Raw genomic sequence first — 12,645 nt, 5'->3', positions numbered from 1 at the left:
TGCCTGAAATCATGTCTGTTATACTGATATTGCAAAATAACCAGTAGGTGGCAATGGATATTTAATTTAGTAAACTAAGGCAGTTACCCTGCTCATGTTCTGGGCTTCACCTTAGCTTTGAGCCATGCAAACTCACTCAGTCCCCTAGAGTCTTACCCAGTGTATTCTCAGCTTTATAGCTGAATTACCTGCTGTGCAGACAGGCAGTTATTTGTCAGAGCAGTCAGAGCTGGAACTCAATCTAATTCTAGTCTCCTATTCTTCTGTATATTCTGTATGTTATTTCATTACAAACTTCTGAAATTTTTTTCCAATGTTACATACAAATTTATGATGTTCTAGAACAGCTATGAACAAATACTTTGCCCAAACCTCTCTATACCATGTATGTATGCCTTTGTACTTGTATTGAAACACCAGAAAGCTGTAGATATGCATATGTATGCACACTGGGAGTATAGATACAATATCATATAAGATATAATATTACCTTTATTTTCTGTGGTTGTCGAATGTTCTTATCTATAGGATATGTAGAAGGAAGGGTTTGTATACAGTCCTTAAAACCACTGCGAGTCTAATAGCTGTAACACTGAAGACTGCTTGGGGCAAAGGCATGAGGTGTTTTCTCAGATCAGTGAGACATTACTCTTGTAATTTATGTCCAGAGTTTTTGGGAACACTGGTGTTGGTAAATGCTCAGAAGTGAATGTAAAAAACAAAACGTCTGGTCCTTGACTTGTCAACTGATTAGTCTTGTTTTCTGCAAACAGACATCAAGTGGCTCTGCTGTTTGGACCAACTGTTCAGCGTATCTCCAGCCAGAAATTTAGTATTAGGTGAGAATGAAAAAGAATGTCCATGAGAGAAGAGGATAAACAGGAGACAGATGGTCCATGTGTGGAGCCTGCAATGCCAAACAGTGGATTTAGATGCTCTTTTAAAATGCTACTTCACAACCTTAAAGCAACTGAGAAAAGTTACATTTCCACTAACTAGAGAAAGAGAAAATTTATTCTGGTCTTCATCAGAACATCTCCCATTTGCTGAACTACTATAGGAGCTGCTTGTCTAAAAAGTGACCTATCTAACAGCAGTTGATTACTGCTCTGTAAGTAGGTGGAAGCATAAAAGTGCTATCTCTCTGCATGATTTTATCAAATCACCAAACTGATCAGCTCTGAATAAGAGCTAGGAAGCAGGTAACTTGTAAGAAAACCATTTGGGCAGTCAACCATTTGCCCAGTCATACCAGTGCATCAAAGCTGCTTCTTCAATCAGTGCTTCCGTCGTGATGTTGTAGGATAGCCCCCATGACTGAGGTGCTGTGATGGGTTGTGCTGTACACAAAAAAGGAGCTCAGATGCGTGGAGCTTTGCTATGGAAAGGACAGTAAGTCCATCTATGTCCTGGTCCAACCCCAGCTGGTAATTAAGTGCCACGCAACCGCTTGCTCAGTCCTCCCTCACCCAGAGGAATGGGGAGGAGAGCTGGAAAGGAATGTAAAACTCAAGGGTTGACATAAGAACAATTTAATAGTTGAAATAGAATTAAAATGAAAGAACAACAATACCAATGATGACAGTAACAGTTGTAATGAAAAGGGGAAGGCAAAGAATAAAATCCAGAGGGAAAGGAAGAAAGGAACACGTGGTGCACTATGCAACTGCTCACCGCCCGCTGACCGATGCCCAGCCAGTGCCAGAGCAACGACCTGCCCACCCCGGCCAGCCCCCAGGTATATATACCAGGCATGACGTCCCATGGTATGGAATATGTCTTTGGCTACTTTGGGTCAGCTGTCCTGGCTGTGTCCTCTCCCAATTCCTTGTGCCCTTCCAGTCTTTTTGCTAGCAAGGCCTGAGGAACTGAAAAGTCATTGACTTAGTATGAACATTACCTAGCAGCAACTAAAACCATCAGTGTGCTATCAACATTGTTCTCACATCAAAGCCAAAATACAGCACTGTTGTGGAAACAAAAAAAAATTATAGACGGACAGAATTCTTCACAAAGCTAGTTTCCCTTTAGCTGTGCTATGTGTAACAGACAATGTGCAAAGACGTGGTGGTAAAGCTGATCCAAGGCTTCTCTTAGAAAAACTGGAAATGGCTGATACCTCAAAAGAAGTGTTCTATGGGAACTAGCCATATTTTTTGCCAGTGTAGTTGGGAAGGGTTTCTTTGCTTCATGCTGTAGTATCTAGGTAGGAGCAAGTGCCTCACAGCCACATGTCAGAAAAGCCACTAATGTGGTGAATAGGACATTTGCTTGGTGTAAGTCCCACATTCAACACTTGCTCTGACACAGTTTGCAAAGGGCATTGAAAGTTACTTTGACCAAAAGGACACAATATTTTCTTGTGTTAGATCTCTTTTACTGCTCCTGTTGGAGCTCTTTAAATTTAAATAATTATAATAGACGCTGGAGCAAAGATTTGAACATGACTTTCCTGTATCTTATATGAAGGATCTAAAGATGTAAAGACATTTGGAGGGGAGCAGGAAAGGCAGTATCCAAAGTCTCTTTTTCAGGACTAAACACTGATCATTTATATCTCTGCTGTATACCATAAATGCAAGGCTTGCATCTATTCCAGGATTGTACTACAAATTTATCACTGATTGTCTTCATGGTTTTTTCTTTGAAAACTTTAAGAATTTATTGGGGAGAAAAAAAATCCCAAATATATTAACAAAATGGGGATTTTCTTCCCCAGTCAGTCTTTCTTGCAGAAAAGATGCTCCCTTGCCAAGCCACGCTACCAGAACTCATCCTTTTTGTGGAAGGAAATTAGAGCTCCTGTGAAAGTGCCACAAATGACATTGATGGTTGGCACAGAATCATTATTGCTAGTTGAGTAAACATGTTCAAGCAGAGAATAAATAAATAAATCCTCATCATAAATGAGGATTTGGAAAGGGGTAATAGAGAACTGTGTTAGGATATTGTTACCATGCTGAATGTGTCTCTCACCAAGCTATAGCAAAATTAACTAGCACAAATATTTTTCTCCACCAAAGGTGGGGTACGAGTGGGCAGATGTGCAGGAAGGGGAAAAAGCGATTGCATGTCAGAAAAGGGCAGGAGGTAAGGGCTTCTCTTCTGCTTTCTGCCATACACTTCACTGTGAGCTGTCAACCTCAGCACAAGTTCAGCTGGTGGAGAAAAGACACCTCCGTATCTCATTTCCAAAGGCTTTTTATGTGTTTTAATACTTGATGGTACTGGAATATTTGTAAATATTGTGAAAGAATCACCTGGTTTCTCCTGTCACTGAAGTGAGTTTTATTTTATACCTGAACGCATTATTTGGGAGTTTGCTGATGATTGGTATCTCTGACAGTACGACAGTAACTCCCAGCCTGACCTTAAACCAGCAGCTGGATTGTGTTGCTACAAGTTCCTGCAGTACAGTTAGGTGTTTGCATGCTTGAATTCACGCTTTGCAAAGCTCTGTAGAAGTGACAGTTTACACAAGATTGCAGGGGCTGAAAGATGACCTTTGATAAACTGCACAGCATACTGTCTAACTAGGATGAATGTCCATATGGGCTGATGACCTAGAGGTAACAGCTTAGATCGTGTCTCAGGCACCTGACAGCAGAATGGTCTCAATGCATGATCTTTTTATTTGGGAATTCACTTTTCTAGGGATCCTTAGGAACCCCACCCCCCTCACTTAAAGGCATGATTAAGCCTGCAATTGTTCATTCAGGCTTTTGCCTCTGAAAGTGTAAGGTGTTTGCTTTTTAGATAAACCTCTCTGTAGGTTTGCTATGGATAGCAGTTGCCTGATGGTGCATTTTTGCTCCCTTGTCACTAATGCTCAGAGGCTTTCATTCCAAGCTATTTTATGCTACCAGGAAAACAAAAAATAGCCTACTCAAGGCTCTGTCTATTTTGCTAAATAAAAAACTAACAGCTTTCTGAGCCTTAGCTCTGTGACCAAGAATATGGACAGGCTCAGGTCCAAACTTCTTATGGCCAGCCCCCTCCAGAGCATGTGCCTTAGAGTCAGAAAGTTGGGGGGGTGCAAACCACATATGAGGAGGAGGCTGCCAGCTGAGCAGTGTGAAGTCCAGTACTTAAGCCTGCTCAGCCTGTTTTTTTCTTGCATTTCGAAGTGTTAACACACCTTAAGAGAGCAAACAGTATCTGTGTGACAAGCTGCAGATGCAGACAAAATGCCACCTCTGAATGGATTTCTCCTTCTTTAAGGGAAGCATACATAGAAAGTAGGTCTCAATACAAGCTCAGGCAGACTATCCCTAACCAATGGCTACTGTATGACTGCAGCATCTTGTGCTCAAGGACCATGGTAATGACCACATTTTATTTTTTTTTTATAAAAGAAAACCTTTCCTATTAAATGAGATGGCTAATTCACTTGGGCATGTTTAATGTGGTGGAATTTGCACCCAGTTGCAACATTTGGAAGGTAACATTACATAATTAATAAGTTGTATTGTGAGCCAAGACTCACAGAGACATGCAGGTGTCCGGGTGTCTCCCCTCCACGTGAGTGAACTGTGGTTGGTTTGCCTAGTGGTGGCTGGTGCTCAGCATACACAGCTCAGAAATAAGTCTCCAGGCATCCATTAAGATGCTTGCCAGTAAACAATGTATGCTATTTTTTCCTCAAATAATGAATGATTTCTTCATCATTCTTCCAGAACAAGGTATTTATTAAGCAAACTGATGTAGTTGTAGATGTCCCTGCTCATTGCGGGGGTGGTTGGACTAGAGGACCTTTAAGGGTCCCTTCCAGCCCAAACTATTCCATGATTCTATGATTTACCTTCTTGCATCACTTCCAGATTTGGGGGCTTTGTAAAAACCTGTATTAGAACTGCTGTAATTTGCAATGCATTGGTAGTGTGAAACTCAATTTCTTTTGTCTGTGATAGGGTGGACTGCAAGCCAAACAGATAGTGAAAGTACATTTCAAAGCAAATAAATCCATATATGTAAGTCATTTGACAAGTGAAGAAACTCACTAAGCAGCTAACAGTGAAGAAATTGGAGTTCCTCTGTGCATGCAAGAAGAAATCTATTGCATAGTGATTATGGAGCTTTTCTTCCTGTGGGTTTGTGGGAGGAAAAGCCTTACACTAGCTTCACATACGCTACTAAAGATCAACATTTTGTATTTCCTTTACACACTTTCTGTTCTTATAAGAGGCAGTTAACTTAGGAAAATAATACAAGTGTAGATCTGGGCAGAGGAACTGTTGCCTACACCTCAGTTTTCTTCCACAGGAACTCCAGTGATTACTGCTTTGCTAATGCAGGAGCTGAGCTGGAAAAGCAGCTTTGAGCATACATACGAGATGATAGCCGCCATTTGCCCTTGCTTGGGCCAGTCTACTCTTATCCCTTTATTTTAATAATAAATTTCTCAGCGGGGCAGGATCCTTGCCAAGCCTTATAGAAGCTGTCCTTACACTGATACTTTTGTTTTCCACACAGAAATTTTTTTTCTCAGGTATTTAACACTGCTTCAGTTTTCCATTGCTACAATTTTTGAGTGTCTCAGTCTTAGATGATTTTTTATTTTTTGCCTTCCATGTGAAATGGGGAAGGCTTTCTGGTTTTTTGGTGGTTTGGTTTTTTTTTTTTCCAAATCCTAGTTGCACGGGGAGAGAGCAGAAGCACAGAGATTCTATGGCTCAGATTCTCAAGCACATTGAGGTGCCTGACTCCTACACGGCAGAAATTCCTCTGTGTGTTGGAGGGTCTGAGCATGACTGGGTTGGAATCACACTGAAAGCACGTGGCCAGCCGGGGAGTCTGGACTATGAATTGGCCTCCTGTGTCTCCAGTGAAAATGGGCTTGGTGGGCATGCACTGAACTTTGGCAGCAAGAAGTGAAGACAGCGAGCAGGAGGGTTTGGAGAGAGTGCTACTTCTCAGCCTAGGGTCTTTAATGAGTCTAACCTGATCCCGTCTTTCAGCATGGCAGTACCTTACAGCACGAATTACTATATTGCACTCAGAGGAGCCAGTTCATTGGAAGGTACTAAAATTCAAAATAAACTTGCATTTTCAGGAACTGTGAGGCAAAGGGAAAGGAAGGAGTGTTCATACCAAACATTTTTAAGACATGTATTGGTGTCATTACTCCCAGTTTCTGACTCCGTGGCAGTGGTGTATGTGTATGAAGTAGTGAATTTTTCCTGAAGCTCACTGTTCTGACTGCACTTGCTGAATGAATTTTGTTAATCTTAACTTTAAGCATAAGAGCACATCTGCTACCATCTTCACATATCTTGCTTTTCCTTTTGACCTATAAAATATTCCTTTTAATTATACCCTATTTAGTTGGGGTGTTTTAATTCTGAAGACTACAATATAAAAAAATACTTAAATTGGGACATAAATTTTTAAAAGGAGTTTCTGGAGGCTTGAACATGGGAATAAAGCCTTACGGGCAATCTGACATCTTGATGGAACAAAAATTTCAATAAAAATATATTATGAAAAGCAAAAATAATATAGTCAGATTCCAAACATCTCTGTTGTATTTCCTTGCTTTTGTTTAAGTTTAAACCAACCTTTTGGAAATGTGATTCATCTTCAGAACAGTGGCTCAGGGCATATAATCTTCACATATTATAGACTAACAGTATTAGCTAGATCCTATTCAAATTAATAGAAGCTTCACTGAACAACAGTGCCTGGCATATCATACATTTTAGCTGCTTCTACCTCTCAGCCAAAAAACATGAATGTGTATCTTGTGAAAACATGTTTGGTGGTAATAACCCTTCTAGTTCAAGAAGATCCATCTATCTTTCCTTTTACTTCATGAATCCTCACCACTGAAAGAGAGAATCAAGTTTCAGTTTTCAAAAATCTGATGCCTAAGAATGATTATGTGGCTTGTGTTGCAAAACAGGCAAAAAAAGCAGCTGAGTATTTTGTGGCTTAATTTCAAGATTCCCATCAGTGTTATAAAGAACACAGTTGCGTTTTAATTACTTAGTACAATGAATATGATCTAATAAAGCTGATTATGTTGGTGTTTGCTAGTACTTGTTTCTCTAAAATAAAGCAAAACTATCTTCCAAAATTGTATTAATATATTCTTTTAATTACAAACTACTTCAATTAATTTCTTTATAAGCTCTACTACAACTAGTTCCAATTAATTCCTAATTACTGCCCATAACATCTGGATATTGCAGTAGTGCATATGCTCTCTAAAAACATATGCTCAGATCAATCATATCTTTCAGCTTCACATGTATGAAACTAATATTCACCAAAAAAGAGAAGAAAGTGAATGTCTGTGCTGCTTCCACCCTAGCCAAAACATGCACTAGGTGTGATGTTAGGCACCTAACAAAAAAAAAGAATACTGCAACAGTGGGAATCCTGGCCACAGCTTTGATCCTTGAAATATGTGTTTAAAAATGTGATATGCAATAAAAGGTGAATAGTAATACTGTTCTGCAGATGGGGAAAACTGAAGTGTAGAGACTGAAATACATCAAACAGTAATACAGTGCCAGAACCAGTAACAAAACACAATTATCTTGCTCTATCAATTTAATATGCAATTTATTCAGACTTTTGGGCAGGTCCTTTTGCAGTGTCTCAGGCTGACAAAGGTTATGTCAATACTAGATCCACACTTGCATCCTCGTCTGAACCCCAAAGGCCCATGACATCCCTTTACTTCCTTTTCGAACACTCCCAGAGCCCCTGGAGCTTGGAGGGGAGCTAGCTACCTGCCTGTGGGTCGAATGGCAAATCACAGCTGAGAAGAAACAGGTTTAAGAAACAGTTTATAGCTGCCTCTCGGCTGTATGCTTCCTGGCTAAGACTAGGGTCCATCTGTGCAAGCGTCCTCCTTCAGTTCTGTCCTGGCAGCACGCAGTGATCTCAGCTTAGGAGCAGTGCCACTAGCTGTGACTTCCAGGAACAGAGGAGGATGGATGTAATGTGTCCTTGCAGGTGTGCAAGTCTTCCTGTGGGCCCCAGCAGCAGAGACAAGATTAGCACAAAAAGGAAAGTAGGAAAATGGAGTATCCACACCACAGTGAATGCCCGGTTTAACAGCCATGAACTGTTCATATTTCAAATACCGGTGTCTGTGTTCATAACGTGATATGTGTTTTCTCTTCAGCATCATTCTCTTCAAAGATGTTACTTTTAAGACTTCCCCTCCACCCCTCCCCTTTGGGTTCAAAACTTACAGTTGGCTTCAAAAAAGCATATGGATTCTTCTGCTTTTTTTGTCAGGATGAGAAACCAGTGACAGCAACTCTTTTGTGACAGGCTCCTTATTTGAGCTTTCCGATGTGTCCTGTAACAGAGCAGTAGTGGAAATTTTATGAGGAAGCCCAAAAACTTTTCAACTTTGGTCAAGCCTGTAATTGTGCGTACTTTTTTCATGTAAACCTTCTTCCCATCCATCTTAGCTCCTCATTGACTCCACAAGTCAACACTTGCTTGAAAATGTCACCCTTGGAGAACAGTGTGTTACCAAATGACCACTGTTCTCATTTTCTCCTTAGATCTTATCTGACATGCTTTTTCTCTAAGGGCCACCAGCAATAATAATCACCCCCTCTCCCAAGAACACATGAATAAATAGCTTTAGGATGTTGCTATTCTCTATGTTAAGTGGGAGATGGACAGGGGGAAAAACAGAGGATACCGCTTAAACTGACTGAACACCGCTCGATTGTTTTGGTGAATCCACAGCACTCTGTGGCTGAGTGATAGTGTCTGTGCAATTTAAAGGCCAGTTTCACTTGTGTCCTTGTCATATGTGGCGGCACAGAAAATTGCTTCCCTGCTCCTGCTCACAGCTGCGGGTATGTGTGTAACTTGCCTTCATCACCTGCTAGGCATACAGCAAGGGAGGGACATGGGAAAGGCTGTCCTTCTGATTTTCCCACCTTCCCTTAGCAAGAGGAGGTCCCTGTGTTTGCTCAGCCAGGGACAGTTGCCCCAGGCCTTCCTGGGTCTCCTGCTCAAGTGGCACCAGGCTGTAGTGCTCAGCCCAAGGGCTCTTCCCGGTAGGAAGGCGATGGCAGCTCCTGCTTTCTGAAAGTGAGAAGTATGTTTTGCAGCACAAATAGAAAAGCCAGAAATGAATATTTGGAGTGGAGATTCTGAGATAAAGCTCAGACTCTTTTTGAGATGTTTTTATTTGCAAAGAACAGGGTGTTTCCCAGCATCTTTGTGCTCTTTGTTCAGGGTTTCTCGGCGACTCCAGAGGAAATGTCTGGAAAGGAAAACCAGCTTTTGCTGATAGCTTGGGATGTGAAGCTTAGGCCAGCAAAGCTCCTGTTGTTTCAAAATCCTCCTGAAAGGGGCAGCTTGTCTTTATTTAAAGCTATGCAAACCTTCTGGAAAAAATTCAGCATAGCTGATTCCGGTGCGTGTGTGTGGGTGACGAATGCAGCCTGTTGTCCTTACCCGATGCCCTCCTTCGCTAGTGAGATGTATGGCTGATGTAGTACACAGAAACATGGGGGTAAACAAACTGCCTTCCTTTTGGAAAAAAAATCCTCTTGGAGGCAGTTTCCTCTACTCCAGCAGCTTGTGGTGCCGAACCCCGGCATCACCGACGCTTGCCACAGGTCCGAGACACGCCGCTCGCCGCGCTCCCTCCCCGCTCCCCTCGGCCGCGGCTCGCCGCCCCGGGGCGCCGCCGATTGGAGAGCCCTGCTGGGATAACAGGCAGCGGGGCGGGGGGAAACCCCTAACCAGACCCGGGAAATGCCTCGGGAAGCGGCTTCTTCTCCAGAGAGGGCCGGAGCCGGGGGACCGCGGCCCCAGCTCTGCCCCGGCGCCGCCCTGTTCAGACCAGCGGTGCGCCGCCGCCGCCCAGCAGGTGGCGCGCAAGGGCGCGGCGCCGCCGGGGGCTCCCGCCCCGCCCAGGGGCGGTGGCTCCGCGGGGCCGCGCCGGTAGCGACGGCAGTGGCCGTGGCCGTGGCCGTGGTGGTGGCGGGATGGGGCGGGTCCCCGGTGGTGGGTTTAACCCCACAGTCCGCCCCCCCCCCGCTCCGAACTGGGCATGGAGGCGGGTCAAGGAGGGCGGGGCGGCACCCCCGGGAGCTTTTGACAAAGGGACTCCGCCGCTGCGTCCGGGGAAGGGGGCGAAAGCCCGGGGGAGGGAGGGATGCGCGCCTGGCGCCGTCTGTACGGGCTGGGGATGCGACCTGGTCCGTAGCTCTGCCATTCCGGCGTCAGGGACTTGGAGGGGGAGGGAGGAGACGGTGCCTGCGGGGTGCAGGGGGAGCGGGGCCGGCCGCCGCCTCCCCCAGCAGCAGCTGTCCCTCGTCCGGGGACATTCTGGGAGCGGCGCTACCCGGGTAAATTAGCATGCACAGACACCCTGCAGGGAGGTACGTGAGTGGCTGTACGTGCCCCTGCGTGTGGAGCCGTACGTGCCGTGCAGGGTGGTGAGCAGAGCCTGCCGCTGCAGGAAAACCACAGCCGTGCAGTAAAAAGAACAGGAAGCCATTCTTCTGCGGCGAATGGCCTCCCTTCTGTTTATCGGCAATACGTAGAATCCAGCAGACATCCCTAGGCTGCTGTAGCTGAGGAGGTGTATGCCCACTCGGGGTACCCCCTGAAGGCTGCTCTTCACTCCCGCCGGCGTCCAGCTTCCAGCGGTTCCCTCTGCCCTGGGACCGGCGCCTCGGCAGCCGCGGGGCCAGGAGCGCTCAGCAGCCGTCGCTGCGGGCCGCTGGATGCCCTTCTCAGCACGGGCGTTGTCAGCGAGCCAAAACACAGAAAAGCCACAAGCTTTGCAAGCTGCTTTTTTCCTCCGGGTACAGCGAATTTAAGCCTGTCTCTGTACTAAGCATGCCAAGAAGAGACACAAATTTTAGTGCAAATTCCTTCAGACTTTTGTTTACATCTTTGGCCAAAGCCCCTTAAAAGCAAATAGTTTGCATGTTTGGTGAGGTGGCAGATATTTTTTTTTACTTCTGACTCTTGTATCAATATACTTACACTCTGTCCTTGAATAGCATTCGTTAAGCAATATTTTTCTGATTATCTAAGCTTAACTGCCTCATTAATAGCTGGGTTAATCCCCCAAACCACTCAATATCTGAACCGGAGGAATTTTAGAGCTAGAATCACACTGTGTAAGTTGGTCCTGGACATTTCTTCTTCATTGCCTAATGCAGCAGAGAAAACCAGGGAGCTTGCAGTATTTGGGAGCAAACAAGGAATGCACTGCCCTTTTTTACTAAGGCTCACTTGCATACAGCTTTTTGCTCTCATATAATACAGATGAAAAAGCTACTCGGCTACTGTAGATGTCTGCAGTTATTACTTAGTTCATGATGTATAACCCAAGAATAGGGAGAAAATGTCTAAGAATTTTTTCAACAATTCTCTGTTCTAGAATTTAAGCAAAATGCATAAGCTGCTTTCTGTTCTATGTTTCTTGTGAGTGCAGCAAAATGGTACTTACTGAAATATATAAATTGACTGCAGCAGATCAGCAAACATTTTTTACTCTAGCCTGCTGAAGGAGCCTTGTGTGCTTTGTCTGCCTTTGTCTCCTTTTTTCTTCGTGTTTAGGATACTCCCATTTCAATGGCGTTTCACTAACAGTCTGACAAAGATTATCCTATTATTTGTCTTTAAGCTGTACAGCCTTAAGGAGCTAAGGGCTCAGATCCAGTACAGGACTGAAGAAGGGTGATCCTCTTAGGTCCCTGCTTTTGGGGCTGGCATTTCTCAATATGAGTTAGGCACCTAAATTGCAAGTACAGGTAATAGGGGAGGTGCTTGGAGATGGCAATCAGAACTGCACCTTAAGTGGGAAAGTACCTGCAAGTTAGCTGATAGACATCATGAAGCATAGGTACCTGTCACCAGCACACATGCCTTGCAGGATGCTCAGACCAAAATAGGACTCAGCAGGGGTTTAAAGTCTTCCTACTGGATGCAGATGGTAAAATCATGCATCTATGTTCAAAGTAACTGGAAGTAATAGTGTTTTTGTACAGCATCTCCCTGCTGGCCTGGGAGAACTTGCCCGTAAAATGGGAGAGCTGAGGCCTGAGGGTGAATGCTCAGGCTGCTGCTGGGAGGCTGGGGACACCACTGAGGCTGTCCTGCTGTGGGAAAAGCAGTTGAAGTTTCAGAGAGGAGGAATGTGTGGGAGTAGGCTTTGTAGTTCAGGCTCTGTAATCCACTGGTGAAAACACCTAGCCAAAGATGGAGATGGAGAGTGCAGTTTTGGACCTAAGTGTCTATGTATGCCTGTCATTTGATGCCTTGCTCAATGCACAGCTGTTTTTAAATCTGGGACCACAATTAAGATCTCCTGCTCCAGCTTGTCCATAATTTTCCCAATTTTTATTTTCTTTTTAAGAAAACAGAATGGTGTCTATGGTGCCTTCTGCTTAACAAAATGCGGTCAGTGTGTGCTGGTGTCCATTGAGCATGTCTGTCAGCTTGGGTTCCCCGGGGAATGTAAGCAGCAGGAGCCTCATTTGTAAATCTCCAAAGGGTGGTAGGTGCTGAGAAGCACAGCTTAGCCAAGACGGTTGCTTATCTGGGCATGCACACTGCTAGAATATTAGGCTGGCAAGTATAAAGATAAAATGGCTTCTACAGTTGTGAATTTTTTGGGTGTTGATATATAAATTCCATCTAGAC

The sequence above is a fragment of the Falco peregrinus genome, chromosome 4, assembly GCF_023634155.1.
Source record: "Falco peregrinus isolate bFalPer1 chromosome 4, bFalPer1.pri, whole genome shotgun sequence".
In the NCBI taxonomy this organism is placed as follows: Eukaryota; Metazoa; Chordata; class Aves; order Falconiformes; family Falconidae; genus Falco; species Falco peregrinus.
This window is presented reverse-complemented; position numbering follows the sequence as displayed.